At 34.0% G+C, this 24,786-nt stretch overlaps 1 protein-coding gene across 4 annotated transcripts in view; it reads left to right on the top strand.

Annotated features, from left to right (window-relative positions):
* LOC123563445 (tachykinin-like peptides receptor 99D) overlaps nucleotides 1–24,786 on the top strand; it is a 357,242-nt gene that overhangs the window by 309,638 nt on the left and 22,818 nt on the right. Inside the window, exon 1 of one of the 4 annotated variants that reach the window (XM_053531868.1) lies at nucleotides 11,769–12,201. The exons of the other annotated variants lie outside the window; for them this stretch is intronic. The gene's annotated coding sequence lies outside the window, so the exon portion shown is untranslated. Of the gene's footprint in view, nucleotides 1–11,768; nucleotides 12,202–24,786 lie in introns of those variants that run through there. 4 annotated transcript variants of the gene reach the window in all.

Raw genomic sequence — 24,786 nt, 5'->3', positions numbered from 1 at the left:
AATAGACTCAATGATCCCAGAAGGACCAGAAAATATAACATTACTGAATCCATAGTCAAGTAAAGTGCTTTTGCTTTCGGTGAACACTAGAAACAATATAACCTAATTGTTATAAATCCAAGTAAATGTGTTTCCGCACCAAATATTCAATGATTAATGATTTTGCTTTCCGAATCAAAAATTTCGAAAACAACTTTAAAAAAAAATGTTTTTAGCTAATTTTGAATCGAAACCATTAATATCTAGTAGGAAATGATCTAATTAGAAAAATGAGTGTACACAATTATCTACTTCTGACATTATTGTTTATCTATCGCACCAAACCTAATGAAACAAACATATGACACAACAGTTCAGATATCTGTTTTTGCAAGGGTCTTCTCCCTAAATCAGCAGTTTGTATACTGGCACATTGCGTATCCGTTTCATTACACCATTATTATAAGAGCAGAGTAGAAAAGTAGACGTTTGTTTTATCATATGTAAATCGGAAATATCCAACCCTTTTACATTAATAAGTGAAATACATTCCAGAATAGATAATGTTACCCATCACAACATTTAGCATGAATTAACCTGACAGTCAAACATTTAGCATACGACTACCACTTAGACATAATGTCTGAACAAGTCGTTATTGAGAAGCTTTTGAAATGATGGACATGATCAACATTCTGCATAGTTTGTAATAAAAAACAAAGACAAATATCAAACAGGGAATGCCACGTACCAAAAACGCAGCCTCCCCAACCCGAAACCCACAGCACGCAGACGTGCACACCACACACACGCACGCACGCACACATACACAAAGCAAACACACGAGGACAAAACGAACAAACAAAGGAACACAGTGGGGCACCGCCTTGGAACGGTCATTGGCAAAAACACCACTGGGGAGCTTAAACCGGTTTATGGTGCACTCCCAACCGCACTCTTACCCTTACCATGTTCCAAAGACACGGGACAGTGTAAATAAAAGTAATCATCTCCAGGTGAATCTCTTACACACGAATGGAAACAAAAAGGCATGACCTGGAAACAGGCCAGAAGACAGATATCAAAACAGTTCAGTCATGTTGGGATTTAAAAACTGCTTATCATAGTCCTCCCCCTCTTCCGTCAGACACAATCAAAGAGGGAAGCGAAGTGTCCAGCTGTAAACGGGTTGAACACTAAACATGCGGTATGTCTCAAAACAGTTGGGTCGTAACCTCTTAATAAAACGTTGTATAAGTTTACTAAATACAGTTGGAAAATTACCATGACCCAATATCTTACGCAGTTTGTAAACCACATCCCCATAAAAAACGGGTTTTGAAATACCATCTCGCAAAAGTGTCTTTAAATTATTATTGAATTTTAAAACCAAATTAGAATTACGATAGTAAAATTTAGCAAAATATTCACGCAATTTGTAATAACGGTAGCCTTGCTGAAGAAGTTTACGTGTAATATATTGATTACGTTCATTGAAATCCTTGACATGACTACACGCTCTGGCAAACCGAATTAATTGAGAAATATAAGATGTAGCAGCCGTATAACAATTTTCATACTCATTGTTTTTCATTTTCAAACATGAATTACCTTATAACCTTTCAAAAATAAAACAAGAAAAGATAAATATCAATTCTGTACGTCTTACTTCTTTCAAATTCTATAATAACGAAAGAATAAGATTTTTGATGTGTTCGTTTAGTTCTCTTTCCCTTTCAAACAATGTATCATACTGAGCACCTGCAGTTTCAGTAAAAAAATTCTCTCGATTTGTTTCGTGAGAATAATTTTCATGTCCCTGTTAACTTTTTTAATCCCCCGCCACAAGTGGTGTTATAGGAATGGTCTCCGTCCGTCCTTCCGTCCTTCCATACTTCCGTCCGTCTGTCCGTAACACTTTCGTGTCCGCTCCATATCTCCTAAACCCCTTGAAGGATTTTCATGAAACTTATGTCAAATGATTACCTCATCAAGACGATGTGCAAAACTCATGAGTCAGCCAAGCCGGCTCAAGGTCAAGGTCACAACTTACGGTGAAAGGTTTGAACCTTCCATTTTGTGTCCGCTCTATATCTCCTAAACCCCTTGAAGGATTTTCATCAAACTTGGGTCAAATGATCACCTATTCAAAGGTGATATGCAGAACTTTTGAGTCAGTCATGCCGGCTCAATGTCAAGGTCACAACTCAAGGTAAAAGGTTTGAGCCTTCCATTTATGTCCGCTCTATATCTCCTAAACCCCTTGCAGTAATTTTATAAAACTTGGGTCAAATGATCACCTTATCAAGACGATGTGCAGAACTTATGAGTCAGCCATGCCGGCTCAAGGTCAAGGTCACAACTTAGGGTGAAAGGTTTGGGCCTTCCATTTTGTGTCCGCTCTATATCTCCTAAACCCCTTAAAGGATTTTCATCAAACTTGGGTCAAACGATCACCTATTCAAAGGTGATGTGCAGAACTTATGAGTCAGCCATGCCGGCTCAAGGTCAAGGTCACAACTTAGGGTGAAAGGTTTAAGCCTTCCATTTTATTTCCGCTCTATATCTCCTAAACCCCTTGAAGGATTTTCATCAAACTTTGGTCAAACGATCACCTATTCAAAGCTGATGTGCAGAACTTATGAGTCAGCCATGCCGGCTCAAGGTCAAGGTCACAACTCAAGGTCAAAGGTTTGAGTCTTCCATTTCTTCCATTATAAAACTTGGTCAAATGATCACCTCATCAAAACGATGTGCAGAACCTATGAGTCAGCCATGCTGGCTCAAGGTCAAGGTCACAAATTGGGGTGAAAAGTTTGAGCCTTCCATTTTGTGTCCACTCTGTATCTCCTAAACCCCTTGAAGGATTTTCATCAAACATTGATCACATGATCACCTCATCAAGAACTCATGAGTCAGCCATGTCAACTCAAGGTCAAGGTCACAGCTTAAGGTCAAAGGTTTACTCTTTCACTATCCATAACAGTGGCGGGAGATTTAGCTGTCATTCAGACTGCCTTGTTACTTCCAGACGTATAAATTCCTATATTCGCCACTGATGTTGTCAAATCGTTTTACATCATAACGTATTGCACGGTGTATGTTGCATCATGATATGTTGAAGAGCATGTGTTACATCAACACATATTGCAGGGCAAGTGTTGCAAGTAAACCCCGAAGGAAGGCGATAAATAACCTATTATGATCATTTTAGTAAAATAGATTTGTACTATTTTGAGCAATTTACTTTATTCTTAAATCACGGAAATTTATTACGCTTGACAGGGAGATAACAGATAAAAATAAGAGAAAAATAGAAAATATTCAAGACATGAAGAAGTCATCCGGGAAATGTGTGTTTTACATACGGTTCTCCGGAATTTTTTTTTTAAATTACTTCTAAACGTTTCAGTAATGTGCATCTTGAAAAAGTTTCTTAGCATTTGACAAATATGCTATAGTTAGGCATAGCTGCATAAATCTCTCCTGATTTTAAAATTTTAGAATTGTTTTTCATTTACTAAAACAAATGATCACTTAATATTTGTAGACTTTACTAAACTGCAAATTGTAATTATGACATTTTGCATATATTTAAGTTATTTAATCCAGAGTATTCAAAACAATAATCATAGGCATGTAATGTTTACTTTGGAACTAACTGCTTATATGCTGTATATTGACTCATTCTATTGCGACATATAGAACAAATTGAATGATATTGACTTTGACAATGATAGCATGCATAATTAAGTATATATATAAGTACATAATGATGACAGGTTTACAGAAACCTATTCCAATAATCTGTATGAATAACCGTTCCTAATGTTTAAGACATGACTTAACACGTGTCCCGTCTGTGAATGTGCAACTGCCTACTGGCGATCTATAAATAAAAATACACAAACATATTAAGTATGCATTAACCACCGGAAATTATATAGCAGACAAAACTGAAACTTAAAGGTAGTGGGGGGGGGGGGGGGACTTGGAAGTATTATACTCGGAAAAAAATGAGAAATATTAATTTAAACCTAAACTATTTCATTGGTATTGAAGCTGACAAGTATGTCTACAATGTCGATATAGAAATAACAACTGTAATAACGTAAGTAATAATACTATGGTTCTATGATGAAACGAAATAATGGCAGATTGCATGATATGGTCAAAGATTTTACTTTTTCTTATAATACCGTACAAAGCTACTCGCGAATTAAAAGCAGTTGTACACATCTCACAGCTTAATTTCCAAAAAGCAAGCAGTTGGTATATCTATCGCGAAATAATCCCAACGTACAGTTTTCCCGTTCATATGGATAAATAATCCGTAAGCTAGAATATTATCAGCTAGAGAGAACGATTACATATTGTTTGTGGGAAAGTAATATCTTTGGTTTTGAGACTTATTCGATTTCTATGTAATGTTCAAATATTTTTGGTTGCATTTAATTTTACTGTATAACGTATTTAATATTTCTCCCTAATTCCGATATTAGATGCTCGCCCGATTAGCCTAATAAGAGATTGTGCAAATCTACGGATCTTAGAGTCGTAAGTTCGATTCCCATGTCACTCAAATGTTGTTCGTAACCATTTGATAGAAGACATTGTTTCTAAATCATCGTCTTCCACCTCTGTTTCGTGCATAGAAGATAGAAGTTACTTGTGGAGAACAGGTTAGTACTGGCACAAACTCCAGAAGCACATGTGAAGTTAACAACCTGCCATAATTGAACTGAACACAGTTGAACAACGGCGCTAAACTGAAAACAAATCTGCTATGTAATTACAGTTTGCAAACATGAAGAACCTTTTTATAATAATAGTATGTAATATGTTTTCCATTCCTGCAACGCAAACGTCGCTTATTCTAAGTCTGAATGTCTCGCAAACCTTCTAAATGCTACATTTTGTGAGTCCATATCTTTGCAATGTGTAACATTAACTTCGGCGACTCGGCTATTTTACTGTTGATTAGGGATGTCAACGGATATCCGGATATCCGGTTATTCGGTCACGGGTCCGAATATTCGGATCTAATTTAAGTATTCGAATATTCGGTAGTACTATACAGATTACTGAAATATTTATTTTCATGTTCATAGCATTATAATTTTTCGTCACGTAGATAGCGTGTCAAAACGTAATACACAGTCGCCATGGTGATGACACCTACCCGACAGGTGTGCAAAACATACTTGTCATCTTAGCTAGTCCTGTTTGATCAAACAATGCAATTATTGTCAATTAATAATTATGCATAATTTAAAACACGTGTTTACAACTCGTTGGCAAATATTGCAGCTTTAAAGAAAAGATGCAAGAGAGTGCAAAAGTGATAATTAGTGCATGTGCATTATATGCTCTTTTATTGACGCCGGCTGTAACAAACATTTGCCGATAAATATCGGCACTGCACTTGATAATGTGTTTGTGCATTTAAAGAAACAAATCCGTTTTTCATACTGAGTTTGCAATTATATAAAGCCTATTTTTGAAAGAATATATTTTGGACCCGGACTAATATAACTAATTACATATTACTGACAGAAGGGATTCGAATACTTCCAATTTGCATAATAAAACTAAACCGAAAGTAGAAAAATCTTGTCAGAGTTACCTTTCTTCCATTTCAAAATGGCGACCGCTAATTTATTGCAAGTACGACGGGTCCTAGAAAAACGTTATAAACCTTTATATAAATACGTTTAGGTCATCAGAAAAAAGAAGTTATATGCGGGAATGAATATCCGGATATTCGTTCGGATGGTTGACCGAATATTCGGATACCAGTTTTGGTATTCGTTGACATCCCTACTGTTGATACATAAATACATTTGCGTTTTTATTAAATACGCAACTAATGATTCAGCTAATTTAATCAGCACTCCCTGTTGACAGCTGAACGAAATATTATACGAAATCGAAATTTGACGTATTAGTATACTATTTTCATGTCTTTTTTTTATTTCTCACTGTTTGATTTTATACAGACTACTAGTAAAGTAAGTTAGTAAATATTTTATTAAAGTCACATGTGTTAAACGTTTCAAAAATCATAATAAATATAATCAATTTAATACAACACACGACTCAATGGACCTATAAGTCACCTAGTATACAAATATTTAATATAACAATATTATATCACATGAAATTATATATACAAATTCAAATCTGCTGAAGTTTATACATCAATTTATAGATATAAGTCAAGAGGTGTATTCCATAAAGTTTGAATATGAATAAGTATTTAGTCAATGATTATACAGTGTATTTCTTCTTAATAAATAGGCGTTCATGAGATCTTGGAAGTTATTGACAATGTACTTCAGTTTATCAGTATCGTTAATGTTTGTAAACTGTATATCAGACAATAATTGGTCATGAAAAGTGTCTATTCTGATTTCATTATGAAATGGACATTGAATTAGAAGCGCATCTCAACTTCAATTTGCTGATTATTGCAAAATGAATATAGTATATGCTCTGATGGCTCGCCAATATACTCTTAACGGTAGAATTCCACATCAGAAATTGCTCGTGTTTACTCAGATTTAAATACACAAATTTTTCTCTTCTAAAAGTATCTTTGAAGGTTAAGTTACATAAGTTCGTAATTTATATACTTTCATTACATCCGCTTTCCAAATATTAGTGTAATAATCAACTACCTTTGCCTTGGCGGTGTCTATGTGTACAGTAGATTTGTTTTCAAAATGTCCCATCAAGTTCATTGAACTAACTGTCTTTTTTAGTCACTACACCAGTTATTCTTGCATTTGATATAATCCATGTTAAAGATATGTTTAGTAAGTCTATTATTATCAAATAATACTAATCGATTCCAAAACTTCAACATCGATATCCAGCGGCGATAGTTACTTGGGAGCCATCCTGTATCTACTTAATATTATTATAATCACTAGTGTCCCTTTTCCGAAAGCCAACTGTATTTATTTTATATACTCGCAAATCTTTACGATTTGTATGTAGCTGTATGTATTTACGAACTATTAGTTATATTCCATTTGCTGCGCCATCTGTCACGAGAAATGTCAGACATTAATGTAAAATCGATTTGAAAAATGGAGAGAAATTGAACAAAACGATTTTAATACTTATCGAAGTCACGGATATATTCTTGATGTGGTATTTACCAAGACAGGCCACAGTAATGTTAGGGTGTTGTATTTAATAAACATTAATAGTTTGAGTATGAAAGGAATGTATAAATCCGCTATGTAAATTCTTATCCCCATACTGATGTGTTTGAAAGTACATTCTTTTAAATACGTGTTGGAGTGGTTTAGTCAGTTGTTGGATACTATTTATCCTAGGGAGCTTCAGTTAATTAAAACTAACAATTCGGATACTGATGCTTCATTTTTAGACTTACATCTCTCTATTCATGACAATATTATACATACCAAAATTTATGACAAGAGGGATGATTTTAATTTTAGTATTATAAACTTTTCCCATTTGGATGGGAATGTACCTTAGGCTACATCTAATGGGGTATATATTTCTCAGTTAATTCGGTTTGCCAGAGCGTGTAGTCAAGTCAAGGATTTCAATGAACGTAATCAATATATTACAAGAAAACTTTTTCAGCAAGGCTACCGTTATTACAAATTGCGTAAATATTTTGCGAAATTTTACTATCGTAATTCTGATTTGATTTTAAAATTCAATAGTAATTTAAAGACACTTCTGCGAGATGGTTTTTCAAAATCCGTTTTTTATGGGTATATGGTTTGCTTTCTGTACTTTTAGCATGTGTAAATGTTGAGTTCTGCTCAACCCGGGGCTAGAGGGCGTGGACGGTAGTATGCATTTCCACTACCTTCCATGAACAGGCTCAATCAAACCGAGCCAGCAACATTTCGTTTTTGTCATGTTGAGCGACCTGTGAAGTTTCCACTTTTCTCTATTTTATTATCACAGCAGCGTTGTTTGTGCCGTGTGGCGGCCTTAAGAAGTCTTCCCGTACATTCAATCAGGGCTGTTATATTTCGATCTTCTCAGTTCGTTCAGCACGACTTTTATGTCGTGTTATTGGTACTGTTTAGTTTCTCAACATGACCTTTTCGGCCTGGGTGGTTCCAGTACTCCGGCTTTCATAGCGTTGGGTATTGTATAATCACCTCATGGATATGGTGCCTGCTTTTTAATTTTGTCTTTTGACAGTTCCTGTGATACGCAGGCTCCATAACCTCAGATCCCCTTCCTAAATTCCAGTTTGTTTAGTTCTGCCCATTGTTTTCTCGTTTTGGGCAAACCCTTTACTTTATCTGGGGACCAAACGCCGCTCTTCATGGAATTACACGCCTCAACACGTGTATCATTGAAGGTTCCATGTTCACCGCCGTTTGAATACATCTGCGGATGTCTCTAAATTGCTTTCTGTACTTTTAGCATGTGTAAATGTTGAGTTCTGCTCAACCCGGGGCTAGAGGGCGTGGACGGTAGCATGCATTTCAACTACCTTCCATGAACAGGCTCAATCAAACCGAGCCTGCAACATTTTCGTTTTTGTCGTGTTGAGCGACCTGTGAAGTTTCCACTTTTCTCTATTTTAAAAACTTCGTAAGATATTGGGTCATGGTAATTTTCCAACTGTATTTCGTAAAATTATCAAACGTTATATTAAAAGAGGTTACGACCCAACTGTTTTGAGACATACCGCATGTTTAGTGTTCAACCCATTTACAGTTGGACACTACGCTTCCCTCTTTGATTGCCTCTGACAGAAGAGGGGGAGGACTCTATGAAAAGCAGTTTTTAAATCCCGCCAGGACTGAACTGTTTTGATATCTGTCTTCTGGCCTGTTTCGTCGGGCCCTTAAGGGTGTTTCTCTTGTTGCTCTGTCTTCTGTAAAGGCATTGAGTACATACGTTTTTGGTTCTTAAGTTTTTTTTTATATATTTATACAGGAGCATTTTGGTGTTTTACATGCCATGCCTTTTTGTTTCTGTTATGTTTTAGACATTCACCTGGCGGGTATTACTTTTATTTACACTGTCCCGTGTCTTTGGAACATGGTGGGGGTAAGAGTGAGGTTGGGTGCGCACCATAAACCGGTTTAAGCTCCCCAGTGGTATTTTTGCCAATGACCGTTCCAAGGCGGTGCCCCACTGTGTTCCTTTATTTGTTCGTTTTGTCCTCGTGTGTTTGCTTTGCTTGCGTGTGTATCTGTGTGTGTGCGTGTGAGTGTGGAGTGCACGTCTGCGTGCTGTGGGTTTCGTTTTGCAGAGGCTTTGTTTTTGGAACATGGCATCCCCTGTTTGATATATGTCCTTGTTTTTTCCGTGAAATATACCTGTAAAATTGTACTTGAAACTCACTGTTTCAAGCAGCTGGAGTTTCATTTTATTATTTTCATTTGAACAGAACTATATTTGCATGCGAAAGGATATCAATAATAAATCGGACTTTATCAGAAAAAAAAAAAAAGATTTAGACGCATACATATACCAGTATGCGCTGGTCCATATGGAAATGTATGAAACTTACAAACCTTCTTTGAATATATTATGTTTTCAAGCATAAAAAAAATGACGTATTGATATTGCTTGTGCCGTTGTGCGGAAAAAATGATATATTTTTATTAAAACGTGTTGAAAACATATAAAATCAAGACCAACTCATCAAAATACTGTGAGATATAAAATATCGAAACAAAATAGGTATGTTCTACATGCTTCAGTTCAAGGTTAAATAAAATGCTGGTTAAACGAGAATTCCATTTTTTCATGAAAATATGCTTGTACAAACTATAACTTTATTATTAACTCTGACATGCTTATACCTCCGTTGATATTTTTTTCCAATATTTCTAAGTGTCTTAGCTTAAACTCCCAGGGTATGTAAATAGAAATAATTACTACCTGAAGTAAAAATAAAACACATGTATTTCATTTTAAGCTGATTAACCAAATATATCATGACGGTAATTAAATTATTTCCCGAATTAAAACGAAAAAAGATACAAATGAAGGATAAACATCATAACCAGAACTCTTACGATATATTGAATAGCCACCTATGTAATTACTTCGAACACTGAAAACAGTAGATGCGACTTCTGTCTGTGTTGTGTTAAAGTTATATTGGTTGTTTGTTAACATTGTACCATATGTATGGCTTCTTAATGGCTTTTCATCTGTCATAACAGTCACACAATGACAATAGACCGGTATTACAGAAGCTACAAACAAGACATCACATATGGTAAAAGTAGCGGATTTATGCTTTTAGATAAGATAAGATACGAAATTTATTTATTTGTTCATACTGGCACAACTCATAAAATATATACCTTTATCTATAATCACCCGGCCTCATGGACCTACGTGTCACCTATTTAACAAAAAAACAAACAATAAATATATATGTAAGTTAATAAACTTAATAAATAACCACATAAATAGGCACATTACATTCCTCTAATAGATAGTTGGTCAAAAAGCGCAATTGCATTAATTTACATTTGTTTTAGAACTTCACAAACAAACGAGAGAAGATTGAATACTTCAGTTAGAAATAATCCTAGCTTCGGCCATATTTCCAGATTTATGACCATTGCTTTATTGTTCAGAATTAGATATACGTGTAAGCAGTATACTGAATTCCATTACCAAAAACCACCAGCATGCTTTCGCAGTAATGAAACCGCATTAGGTAGCTGATTTATCTTTCCTTGATATGTGACGGACAAGGGCGATATTGTACTAATCGTAAAAGGAACAGAGACGTATTACAAATGGATTTCCAGTTTACCAATTTACAATGCGACATGTACTAATTGCACTGGGGTTTCAGCTTTTCTGCATGATGATTTCCAGTAAAATACTAACACCGATCATGATAGCAGTATACCTGTTGACCCTGTTATTTGATCATATTGTTGAAGTCTACAGTTTTTTTTATATAATGCAAATAGTCTTCTACGAATTCTAGTTTTATTATTATATAATTCGTTTGAAAGATGCATTTAATTTCCTAATTAGTTTAAATTATATTACTAGACTAGTTTTAGATCTATTTAAAAAATCTATAATAGGGTCCATCGGAAGCATAGAACACAACCAAACAAAAGAAGGGAAAAAATGTATACTCGGTTTTTGTAGTTTTTTTCATGAGGCGTAATTAAATTTGCAACACCCAACACGCCTAAATGGAATTCTATTATTAGTAATACTGAATTTACAAATAGACTGCCTTTCTAAAACACTTTCAAATTTATCTGTAATTTATGCAACAAAGTTTCTGTACGCGAATCTAAAACTGTTAAAGATAACAAAATGATTAAAGTTTAAGGCAGCTATTTAATCAAAATAAAATCAATGGGAAGGGATCACATATAAATAATGAATGCAAGGACAGTTTTATGTTGTAATTGTTAGAATGTAACTAACTTCAAGTCCTGGCAACAAATCCGTATTTAGAAGCAAAATCGTAATATTTTGTAGTCTATTTCAGCTAGACGCATGTTAAAAGTGTTAGTTTAGACCTTTTTAATCTCTAGTATTGGTAACTGTTCAGCATTGTCTTCGTATTTCAAATCTTAAAATTAAAAACAAAATAAAACAATGAAAAATGTTCTTGACCAGTGCTAGCGGTTCACGATTTAATTTTTTCGGCAACAAAATGTCAGAAATTCAATATTCCACTTCTTGCGTTAGCTTGAAGTGGGCAGATTCTGAATAGTTATTGGAAAGTTGGTTAACCCATACTGCACTAAATATTCGGGATTATTCGTAGCAATTCGTGCAAAACATATGCATCGTTTTCTTAGTAATTTTAGTCGCATTAAGTTGTTCATTAAATTCAAATGCACAAATATTTTTTTATAAAAGTAACAAAAACTGTTTATTGTTACCAAGCGCTTATCTCAGTAACCGCTCCAAAAAATTAATTGAATTTCTGGCGATTGAGTCAGTGTCCGCAGTGTGATTGAATAATAACGACATTGGGATGCTAAGTCATGGACAAGGGCTAAAGACAAATACAACCTGTTACAGAGTTTTGATATTGGACGATAAGAATGTGTCTGCAGGACCTGAGGATTTCAGAGAAGCAAGTTCAGTAGATTATAAGTTATCGGATATACTGCTTCTTCCAAGATATAGCGTTGTCAACTGAATGCTTTGACAAGTAATAAGATTAAGAATAAGATAAAATAGGAATCCGTTAAAAGGAAATAAGAGGTAAAATTTCTTTATTAATTTACTTTTTTATATTATTTTAATTTTATGTATTATTGCGTCTTTCTCATATACGCTCCTTAGTTTTCTTAGGATATCTACAACTATCTACAAAACACTCAAAGACTTTTTTATATAATAAAACTAGTGGTAATCTGAAATAAAAAAATACATATAATTTAGAAGTAAAATAAAAATTGCCTATTTTTCATATCAAATTGTAAGGATGTAACAAACGTGCAGAAACATAACTATTATCAAAATGCTGTTGAAGTTCATACAATAAGGTAAAGCAAACTCTTAATAGTATATATGGTACATAACTGACTTTCGGTGCAAAGAGTAAACAAGTTATCTTCTTCACCGTCTCTGAATAACCCTTTTCCTCCAATTCATTTGCAGTAACAGAGTCTTGATTTAAACAAAAAAGTTATGAATGCATATTGCTTAAATTTCCTTGTGGCAATCTTGAACTTATATTAAAAAGAGAACATTATTAACTGAATGGATTATGAAGTTATTATCAAAAGCATTATTTATGAAATGTTTGATACATATGCAAGTAATCATGCTACCAGGTGTAAACATATTAAACGTTTAAAAGATAGTACAACGTGTACGCGTATATATGCTCATGCTGTTGTTTTTTTTTTAATACAATTTGACCCTTAGCAGTTCGGATGTTTATGTTATTATTTATATAACCGTTTAATATTCTTGTGCGCACATTAAGTTAATGAACACGTTAAGTGCGTGTGTTACAATTTCAACGCCGATGAAAATAAAACAGGGTAGAGGTTCCAGGTTTGCAGAAATTATTAAATCCCACCGATCCGTAACATATCACAGCCATAATAATCAATCATTACGTAAATTCTGAATTAAACAGAAGTAAATATCTGTAATAGTAGACCAGCCTCATTGCATCATAAATCCCCGCATATTGTCAGCAAGCTATTACTAAAATTGAAATAATCGTAATAGCCAAAAGATAATTTGACAGTAAATATATTTAGGATATACTGACTCAGCGAGCGGGCCGACGGTGCAGTGTGCTTGATATATTATACTAGTAATACTGGCAGTATGATTATGACAAAATAATACATTTATTTATAATTATACGAGATAGTAGCTTATAAACAATATCCGATGTCTTATTTACCTGACAGCCTCTTTGGCAGATTCGCTTTGGGTTAGAAAACTCAATACTTTTAAGTACTTCTCGTGCTGTATTGATATTACAAAAAATAAATTGGTAATGAGGAAGTGGATCCATTGTTAAAACATCTTTGCATTTAACCTCTAATAATAAATCATGTTATCTGCAAGTCGGTTGAAAATTTTACAGTCTAAATCCTTCATATATAGCAGAAGAGTACATAAATAAGGCCTCCCGCATAATTGCCACTTATAAGTTACTGCGAATTGGTTAAAGTTAACATTATCACGACTTGATTATGCTTATTAATTGTGCTGCATTGAATTTCATAAATTGTTTTCAGATGTTCCCATTACGCATAGTATACTGTCATTTGAACTATGCTTTAAGTCATTCAGGTTTGAGATAATCAGTGAAATTTGCAATTAAATCTGAAATATAAACTAGAAAACGGCTTCTAACTAAACACGGCTCCTAGTTATAATAATTTATCACCAGAGATGAAAGTAGTATCATGTTGCTATGCAAAAGCCTTAATGTAAATAGTTCTGATAAAGTATCAATTTAATTTGATGTATATCATAACAATTATGTAGGAGTTTTATAACATAGATATAGCTCAGATATAGCTCTGTTCTTAATGAGGCACCAGAGAACTGAAAATCTATTGTTTATATACCTGCTTTCAAAGAGAAAATGGAAATAAATGTCTATTTTGTGCAAACATATGCTTGTATAAAAGTGATTAAAACCATGCTTTTTCAGTATAGTTTGGAACCTCCAGAAAAGTGCCATTGTTTTCAAAAATACGTTATGAAATTAAGAAGCCTTACTCTTCTAAATTTCTGTAATGAACTTGTCCATCTTTTAAATTGGGTAGTACCATTAACTGTTAAAAGGGGTGCTTACCAAAAACACTGACTGATTGGCGAATAGAGCAAATTATGATCAGACTGCACGGATGTGCAGGCTGATAATGCTCTACACTGGTCGCAAAGGCAGAATCGGTCGTGTTTAGCATGAGAAGAGATAAATGCCATCCACTTCCTTGACATTTTGAAGGTTTAGAAATTCATGTAAAATAATTTACTTTTATTTGAATTAAGTTAAAATTACAGAAATTCTTTCTGAATTATATCAGGTAAAGGGAATTTTTCTATTTTCTGCGAAAAAATTACAAATCTCGACATTCATCTTCAAAATGTGTTAATTAGTTTTTTTACCATTGATAATCAAACAAATTGCACTCAAAGCAAGGGTTGTTAAAGAGCGTTAGAAATTGCCGAATTCGACATTTTCGCGGTAAAAATCTGTACCATTGGGTACTGCGGGGAAATCATATGTTGATATAAATAAAAAGGTACATTTACGTATTTTAAATGTCTATTTAATGTAAAGAAACGTTTATTTGCCATGGCATTGAGTTCTTTATTCTTCAAAATGCCTGTATAAATCCTGTATACGTCTTTGTCTAGACAGTGCACGTCTGTAAATGTCAGCTGTCCGTGTAGGTTTATCTTAAGTGCAAAGAAGACCATGTAAGAAATTAAAGGCCGTCGTCTTTAAATGTACTTGTTACTTTTGCAATTCCCTTAGCTATATTACTTGAGTGACCATGCGGCCAAAGATTAAAGTGTACTACAATATGGCAAGTCATAAAATGTAAATTGCCTTGTAATTAAACTGTGTAATTAAATCTTTGGCTTATCGTACGTTTAATTGATTTTTGATTACCAGCTGTGATATTGATTTGTTATTGTTTCGCTTGCGATACAGTCTCCCTCTTAAATAGAAACAATGGAAAACAATTTACTTGTCAGAAATGTGTAGTATCTTGTGAATGGTTTCGGTAATATCTTCTGACATCTAGCTTCTGAGATGCTGCTTTGCTAAACGGAAAGTGACTTTACATCGAAATATTGACAAATGTAAGTTGCATTATGTTCATTTCTCGAAATTTACTTCATTTATTGTTTTATTTATCTTTGAACAAAGAGGAAACGATATAATATTTGATATAATATTTGTTTGTTACGCAAGCTCCAAAGTTATATTTTTAGATCTGTTTTAAAAAATACCAAAAAAAAAAATACAATGTTGTGTATCACTCAAATATTAATCCGGTCTGTGTGTGTGTGTGCGTGTGTGTGTGTGTGTGTGTGTGTGTGTGTGTGCGCGTGTGTATTTTTCAAAGGTAAATGAAATATTGCCTATATAGAAATGTCTTAATCACCGAAGTTTTTAAGAATAATTTTAATTTTATTAATGCATTTCTGGGGTGCTTGAGATCATTTTAACTTGTTTCTGTGGATTCTCAAACTTTGATCCCACATATTGTTAACAGTTTTTAGTTTAAAGAATAGAATTGGTTTTACTCTTAAAATTAAAGTAGGACTCTTTTTTTCAAACAAAAAAGCATTACAGTTATTAGAGTTTAATTTGAAAAATGATTTCGTTAGATCGATTTAGTATTCAATGGAAGAACAAAAATATATCTCAGTACAGTATGTGAAACAAAAAAGCTGAAATAGTGATTGAGTGTGTCTAACTAGGATAGGCATTTAAAATTTGATATGCAATTCAGGTTAAGCATATTGGAATGACTTGTATTTTTTCTGAGAATTTGCGTCATTGCAAGACTAATCGGGTATCCTATTGCATTGTGTTCTCCTAAATACGTCGATTCGCCGTATTTTGATATGACATTTCTGTACAGCCTATTCCAAATATACCCCTTTTAAATATGCATGCTGTGGATTTAATGGCTCTCATGGGATAAAAGCAGTGCATAAAATTTTGAGGCCCTTTATGACCATTTTCACATGCAAAGTATTTTTTTTTACAATGCAATATTAATGCATTCATTGGAATGAAAAAAGTAATAGTCACTAATTGCATCGTGTTCCTGACGAGAATGAATTATGCACTGGTTGAGTAATTTCTGTTATAAAAACCAGCCGTACCTATATTTATATTCAATTGATTCTTCCTAATCTAAGAAACTTGAAACCTATTTTGTCACCTGTGTCATTTACAGTTAGAAGCTGCGCCTTACTCCCCTTTTACTATGAGTAAGTTATCGTGCCCACCTTAATTTTGACTACCGGAATCCTAAGGCGGCGCCCGATTGTTGTTTCCCCCCCCCCCCCTCCTACCCCCTTACCCTTCCTCCACCTTTTTCTATATTTTGCATAAATTGTTTGATTTTTGAAGCAATCTGTCTATAATATTTCCGTTACAATTTATTTTTGTTGTGGGCCTACTTTGCAAGTGCGTGGCTCTGAGGCTGCGTTTGTGGTGCTATGTGCTTCCGAGAAATCTACCCTTACCTATGATCTGTTACTGTACATTAGGTGAATTCACATGCTTTCCTAGTTGCATAACATGATTATTATCATTATTATTATTTTGATTTAACGTCGAACCGACACATGATAGGTCATATGGCGACTTTCCAGTTTTAATGGTGGAGGAAGACCCCAGGTGCCCCTCCGTCCATTATTTCATCACGAGCGGGCACCTGGGTAGAACCACCGACCTTCCGTAAGCCAGCTGGATGGCTTCCTCACATGAAGAATTCAACGCCCCGAGTGAGGCTCGAACCCACATCGATGAGGGGTAAGTGATTTGAAGTCAGCGACCGTAACCACTCGTCCACGGAGGCCCCCATAACATGATTATATCAGTTACTGTAGAATAATCTATAAAGAGACATTGCTTAAGTACCTTAATTCTATACAGCCGAAAAACAATGTTTACTCCTACTTGGTAAAGTGAAGTGGAAGATAAGTACGGCTATTTAGTTATCTGGGTAAAATATTTTGAAACCCGAATATCTTATCCACTTCATGTTCAAATAGAAAAGAGAAGCCCTGTATCTAAAATATTTATGGCGAGAAACATGTAACTCTATGCGGCCCTCATGATCCTTGATTGATAATAAAACATACATTATAAGTTAAAATATGTAGAGACTATATTGATTTAATTTATGACATCGATTCCGTGGACAATTTTATAAAGGTCGTTTTTTAAGAATAGACACGGGCTCGAAGTGCATGAGAAAAAAACTACGGCGCGATAAAAAAATGCATGCTCTATCTGACTTGCATAATGAATTAAGTTTCATTTACCTTCTGTTGATGCAATGCAGACGTTCCCACATTTACCATCGGTTTTATGTGAAAACTATTATATCAGTTTTGCACATGATTTGTTGTCGTTACTGTTGTTATTGTTGTTTATGATGAAAATATAGCCTTAGATACCGACTTTAATCTACACAATTCATTACGCTAAGTACTCAAAAATGTAAATTATCAAAAAAAATTTCAACTGGGAATAATGTTAACCAGTGTAAAAGCTGCTGATCTACATCCTCAGGGGTGGGGTGGGGGGACGGGGTAAAGATAATTTCTAAAACTGAACAGCATATAGGAAACTGAGAGGAAACTGCTGTACATCCTTCAAGAACGGATGAGTTTCAGTAATACACGCTGACGTTGACGTCACGTCGGCAGACATGTATCGCCACTTTAAAATATATAAGAAATATCAGAATTAAAATAATTTATAGCAGAAGCGTGTTTCCTTTTCTTTAAACACTACAGATCTGTGTAATACACCACATAGAATAAGTTCCTAGGGCCACGCACTCCTGAATTAGTTAAATGGGAAGGACGAAGACATCGTCTGGTTGAAACCAACGACAAAAGCTTCTGGTGTATCTAATTTCTTAATAACATCGTACCAACATCAAAAGAAAACAATAAATATCTTTAAAAATGATGGTCGGCGAATTGTAATAAGGAAAGAAGTTTATGAATTTTTCATCTAACATTCATCTTTCATCTAACATTTTTCAAATTGCAAAACTAAACACCGCACTTTAACAATTTAAATGGTTCTCTTTTAATTTTTCGCAAAGGTTTCGTAGGGTTGCAATTTTATTTCGTTTATCCTTAGACGAATAATTACAGCAGTAGTTTGATGAAGATTCATGAAGCGGTTCATGAGAAGAGGTCATTAAACGTGTTTATATTTTTAGCTAAATTGGTCCCTACCCCCATTTGTAACAAAATAGCAGACCTTACGATATTGTTACACATCGAGTTTGATAAAAATCCATTACATTTTAGTGGTTAATGCGAAGAAAGGCATATCTACTTTTAGCTATAGTGGTCCCTAATAGGGCCCAAGTTCCTATATAAATAAATTTGGAAGAGCACCTTATAATGATGCTCCAGACCAAGTATGGCAAAGATCCACCAAGCTGTTCATGAGACGCTGTATAAAGGCATTTCTAGTTTTAGCTCTAGCAGCCCCTAAAAGGGGTTAAACGTCCCAGCTGAACAAAGTTGGCTGCGGGCCTAATAAAGATGCTACAAATCAAGTTTGATCAGAATACATGAGAAAAAAGCAATTAAAGGATTTTTTTATTTATTATTTTTATTATGTTTCCCACCACATAGTGGTGTGGAAGACATATTGATTTACTCCAGTTTGTGTGTGTGTTTGTGTGTGTGTGTGTGTGTGCGTGTGTGCGTGCGTGCGTGTGTGTGTGTGTCTGTCTGTCTGTCTGTCTGTCACAAAGCTTGTCCGCACTCTAAGTCGAACATTTCTCATCCGATTTTCACCAAACTTGAACAAGATGTGTTTGACCATAAGACCTCGGCAAAGTTCGATAACTAGCCAAATCGGTCCAGGCTTCTTGGAGTTATGGCCCTTGAATTACCAAAAATCGGTGTTTTTACTCTTGTCCGCACTCTAATTCGAATATTTCTCATCCAATCTTCACCAAACTTAAACAAAACGTGTTTGACCATGAGACCTCGGCCAAGTTTGATAACTAGCAAAATCGGTCCAGGCATTTTGGAGTTACGGCCCTTGATAAAAGCCATTGACGGAAAAAAATAAGCATAGAATTATAAATCTATCTAACAGTGTCCTCCACAATACCCCTACCCATCCGAAAAGATATCGACTCGTCCAATATGATTCCTCGGAAGGGTACTCGTCCAAATATATCAACGTATTGTACACGAACAATGTTAAACAACCTAATAATTTGAATTGTTGCTGTCCTCACTTGAAACTCTTCTTCTATGAAACAGTTATATTTTCGTTATTTAAAAATCAACACTTCAATCAAATTAAAGTACTACATATTTGACTTGATATCCGATGAATCATAGAATATTGTTTCGTTCACACGGACATAAAAAAATACACAAAATGCAGGTGAAATGGTGAACGTAATAAATGCGTAGACATTCATTTTTGCAAAACAATAGTCGGGTAATAGGTTTCTCTAACATGAAATGGCTTTTTGTGGATAATCATGTCTAAGAACATGCTTTATCACAATGTAAGTACACAGTTATTGGCGATTCGGCATGTTCGCTCTCGCATCTTTTACAAAAACTGCAGTCTTCAGTCTTAGAGTATGCTTTGTAATTATATGCCGATATTGTTTATCATCCTGCATTCAAAGGCGATCGAGATATTGTAATGGTCTCAGTCAGTTGTGTATTAGTCATCCCGTCCGTACGCAACACCTGTACAAGAACCGTAACTCTAGCTTGCTTACTTCTTGAATGATATCCCTTTTCATCATATACTCTTTGTCCGCAGCCTAAAACCAAACTTCACAGGGGCCATTAAGAGAAAGAGCTGTGTCTACGAACCATATCTCTGTCTTGCCTACTTTTTGAATTATCTCCCATTTTAATTGCCCATAATGTTTATCTGAAGCACACACAATTACAAGACCATAAAGAGGAAGTAGTGTTCAAGAACAACAACTCTATCCTGCTTACGTTTTAAGTTAAAGCCTTATAATTAAAGCCGTTTTTAGAGTGTTACCTAAAAAAGAAGAACTTCACAAAATGAAAGTGTATTTTATGTTTAAATGCATTGTACAAAATCTATATCTTTTCTTGTTTATTATTTTAATTATCTCTATTTTCCATTATTATTGGAAATTTGTCCAAAACATTTTTTTTTCAATGGATTTTGTTAAAACGATGTATAACAAGTATGCCAAGAAGCATAACTCTGTCATGCTATCCCAATCTGTGATTTACTCATAATGGTTTTGTTAGGAGCATAATTCCAAAACTAGAGAGGAGGTTTTGTTAAAAATTGATAGATTGTGACAGACCATAGAGAGAAATTGTGAAGTGTAGGCACGATAACCCTGCTTGTTTAATTATCTCCTTTTATAATTACCCGTAACATTGGTCTTGAGCACGACTTGAACCCATTAAAGGGATATTATTTAAGTTTCACATAATGACAGGGACTGTTGAGAGAAAATGCAGTGTACAAGAACAACACATATACACTATATTGCTTACGTTTTGAATTATCTCATTTACTTGATTTATTCATTTATTTGATTGAATTTTATCAATACATGTACATGTGAAATGGAGAATAACTCTACAAATTAAGAGCTTTAAAACGCAATGTACAAGACTGATTTTACCTAAGGACGTAGAACATAATGAGGAAAACCAAACCTCAACATACTTTCTTTTTTAATTGTTTACTAACATTTTTTTTTTTTGAAAATTATTGAAATGAATTTGCTAGGTAGGGTAAAGAAGATTCAAGAAATATAAATTTCAGTATAAAGTTACCAAGACATATTTTGAATCATTATTTCGATAAACATAATTTAAAAATAAATATTGCAAACACAACTGTATTACTCATTGTATTCCATACATTATATATTTCTCAAATACGCAGATATATTCTTTCTATTCATTTAATTGCACCATAGCTGACAAAAGAATGAAAGTACTCCGAAAGAAATAGAAATACTCGATACTATTATCCTGAAGTGCTGAGACCAACGATAATTTAGGAGGTATGCGAGTGAAAAAGGTTTAGGCAAAGAGACCCAGCACATAGGTAAATTATGTTTAAATGTGGGTGAACTGAGTGTAATGACATATCAGTGTCCAGGAGCGAAAATAATCAAATTTTCACGATGACGTCGCACTTGTTCTGTCTGGTGAACTGAATGACCAGTAAGCAGATTTTGATGCGAAATAGAACAACATAAGTGCAATTTCTAAAAAAAGACATGTTGACAATGGAATGAAATTCAATGTAAATGCAGGTTATGAAACTATTTTTCAGAGTTCATGCAAAACGAACGTTAGAAATATGGTCGACAAATTTAATCTCTTAAATGTGGTTAATCACATATTGGTCAACTAATGGATTTGTTCAAAATCTAAACGGCTGATTATTTACACTCCTTTCTGTTCTTAATGCACGTCAGGTACTAACTTCAAGTATTCCTAAAATTTGATTTTGTTATCCTGGTTGCCCAACCAAGATAAGGTTACTTTAGCAAAAGTATATTGAATTAAATAAACATATTTTGCCTAAGAAGTGATATAGATATAAACACTATTGTATTAAAAATATCAAAGATTTGCATTGACATGTACATATTTTGCCAAAATTATAATAAAAGAAAGTTTATAATACTATAACGAGGGGTGCTCAATCAATACCCGGCAAAGCGTTCTCAATTAAGGTTATTTCATGTAATTTCTTGTCAAATATAAATGAAACTGCTACATAATGTAGACTAGGGAAAACTGAGTTCATATGTGAAAATTATATTGTCTTTGGATAAATAAAAGTAATTGCTAGTCCCCATGGCAACGTCATGTGATGACATCCGGCCCAGTTTTGTCTCTTTTAATTTTCTGTTTTACTTGCGCTAAAATATTATTTGCCACTTTCCTATTTTTCTAGCTACCTTTACTTGAATATTGATGTGAAGTGTAAGCGTTACGCCAATAACGTTAAATTATAAATGTAACATAATTAAAATGTTTGGCAGGCATATTGTGTTGGTCACCACTTGAAAATCAGTGTTGAACAGAGACATGAGATGATATTTTGTGTTTTGAATCGAAAATCAAGGAAAGAGACAAATTTTATGCTGCAAAAGATTTAGGGACAATGCCTTGAAGAAAACAAAAACAATATTTCTTGAACGGGACGAATAAAGCAAAATAGGACCAGAAGTAAAGAAATGAGAGCTTTTCCGGTTATCTACTGAACACCCCTCGTATTACCCCTCTTTGTCAGTTGCGCAACCAAGATAGATTGAAAGTTGATGAATTTCAAAGCTACACGCTGTTTTGAAACTTGTCTTTTGTTTCAGGTATTTGAAATATCCAAATATTTATCAAATGTATATGTAAAACTAGAAATTAGATTAAAATCAAAAGAAATAGACCACTTTTATATCAAGGGGAGATAATTACAAAATTTCATAACTGTAATAAAATATACATTTCAAATCAGGACCTAACACTACGTAATGTACCTTTTTGTCTAACAGAATATATGAAAACTGAAAAATGTCATAAAATGTTGCTAAAATGTGATTGCAATTTAATTCAACGACTGCTTTTCAAGAAAAGAAACGTACATGTGATATATATTTAAAGATGTCTTTTCTGTGTTAACAATCCAATCCAATATATTACAATAATGTTTCTGGTATGCAAATTTTCTTCAGTTTTACCAAAGCTTCCATAGTTATGTCATGTCATCTGCTTAGAGTTATATGAGCCGCGCCATGAGAAAACCAACATAGTGGGTATGCGACCAGCAAGGATCCAGACCAGCCTGCGCATCCGCGCAGTCTGGTCAGGATCCATGCTGTTCGCTTTCAAAGCCTATTACAATTAGAGAACCCGTTAGCGAACAGCATGGATCCTGACCAGACTGCGCGGATGCGCAGGCTGGTCTGGATCCATGCTGGTCGCACACCCACTATGTTGGTTTTCCCATGGCACGGCTCATATAGTTAAAGCTATCCAATGCCCATCTTCCGCTAGAATTATTCATCTTTAGATACTTGCTTCAGATGTATAAAATCCTCATCAAATGTATCTGAATTAACAAATATATAAATCAGCTGTATATGTAGTTCAAAATTCCTAATTCCTAATTAAATGCCAACATTCGTTTATTAAAAAACTTCACTTTTTCTTTTCAGTGGCTGTATACATTCTGAGCTAAGCTACATACGTATAAAACCTAAATGTACACATATTGTTAATATTATTTTATACAAACAATATGTATATAGTTATGTATTCACATTTTCTAACTAGAATACCTTTAATTTTTTGTCTGAGATTGTTAAACCACTGCCCTTTTTACTGTAGTAAGAGCTCTTGATCTTCTACGAATAAAGAATAGAACAAAGGAAAACATGCATTTTCTTCCTTCAAGACTACTGCTTTATTTTCAAGGTCAGGGTAATTAACACGGTTCCTTATTCTATATCCAGAAATATCTTACATAATTCTGATAATTTTTCTATTAATATCTAGTTTATGTAGCTCAAACAAAATGCATTTCTTTATATAGAATCATTACGTATTTTTTTTTCATATCAACAGAAGTACAATACGAATAATGGTAACCATTGCTACCAGGAACTGTATGATTAAATAACTGTGTGAAAAATGCGTCGGTTATTATTGATACTATCTAAAACGAAAATGTGCTTCTAAATTGATCGTAGGTCTTTAGACATAAAACAAAATAACAATCGTGTTAGAACTATTGCTCTTGTCTCATAATTGTCCAGTATAGTATTACCGTATTTGAACTTGACCTTTACGTCTTTATTTGCATGCTGTGACCAAAAGAAATCCGAATACGTATAAATTAAGACGTATTTTTTTACTCTGCTAAAATGTCAGACAAAGTGTTTATCCTTAATGACGCTGTTTACAGTTTGAAAGCTATGTTTCGATCAGTATATTCAGCAAGAATATTGATACATCTAAAATGATAAGTAAGTTTAATAAATATAATAAATAAACTGTTAAAATACCAACAGATATAAAATTACTGAGAGAGCTGAATACGGTCTGCGTATCACTGAATAAGGGTGTAATTAGCTGATCGAATAAAGAAGTGTCTTCCAGACGACTGCTGTAATTATAAGTCGTAGAAAAAACGAAACAAAATAGCACCCCTACGAAACCGTTGTGAAAAAATAAGAGAACCATTTAAATTATTAAAGTGTCGTGCTTAGTTTTGCTGTTTGCAAAATGTTAGATAGATGATAGAATAACAAAAATGATACGAAAACCTCATAAACTTCTCGTCTTATTACAATTCTCCGACCATCTTTTTTTAAAAATATCTCTTGTATCTACTGTAATGATTTGACAAACCAGCTGCACTGTAAAAACAATTTGTAAATGTTATCTCGAATAGAAATTTTAGTTTTTCATTAAGTTTTAGTCGGAAGCATAACAAATCTCTTAAAAGTAAATGCGTTATGATATGTTATTTTCTAATTGTCAGCTGTCCATTTTAATGAAAAATTCATAGAAATGACAGCCGAGTACATTTCAATATTGAAT

This window comes from Mercenaria mercenaria, chromosome 2, assembly GCF_021730395.1.
Source record: "Mercenaria mercenaria strain notata chromosome 2, MADL_Memer_1, whole genome shotgun sequence".
Lineage (NCBI taxonomy): Eukaryota > Metazoa > Mollusca > Bivalvia > Venerida > Veneridae > Mercenaria > Mercenaria mercenaria.
The sequence above is the reverse complement of the archived record's forward strand: the minus strand, read 5'-3'. Positions and strand labels throughout refer to the sequence as shown.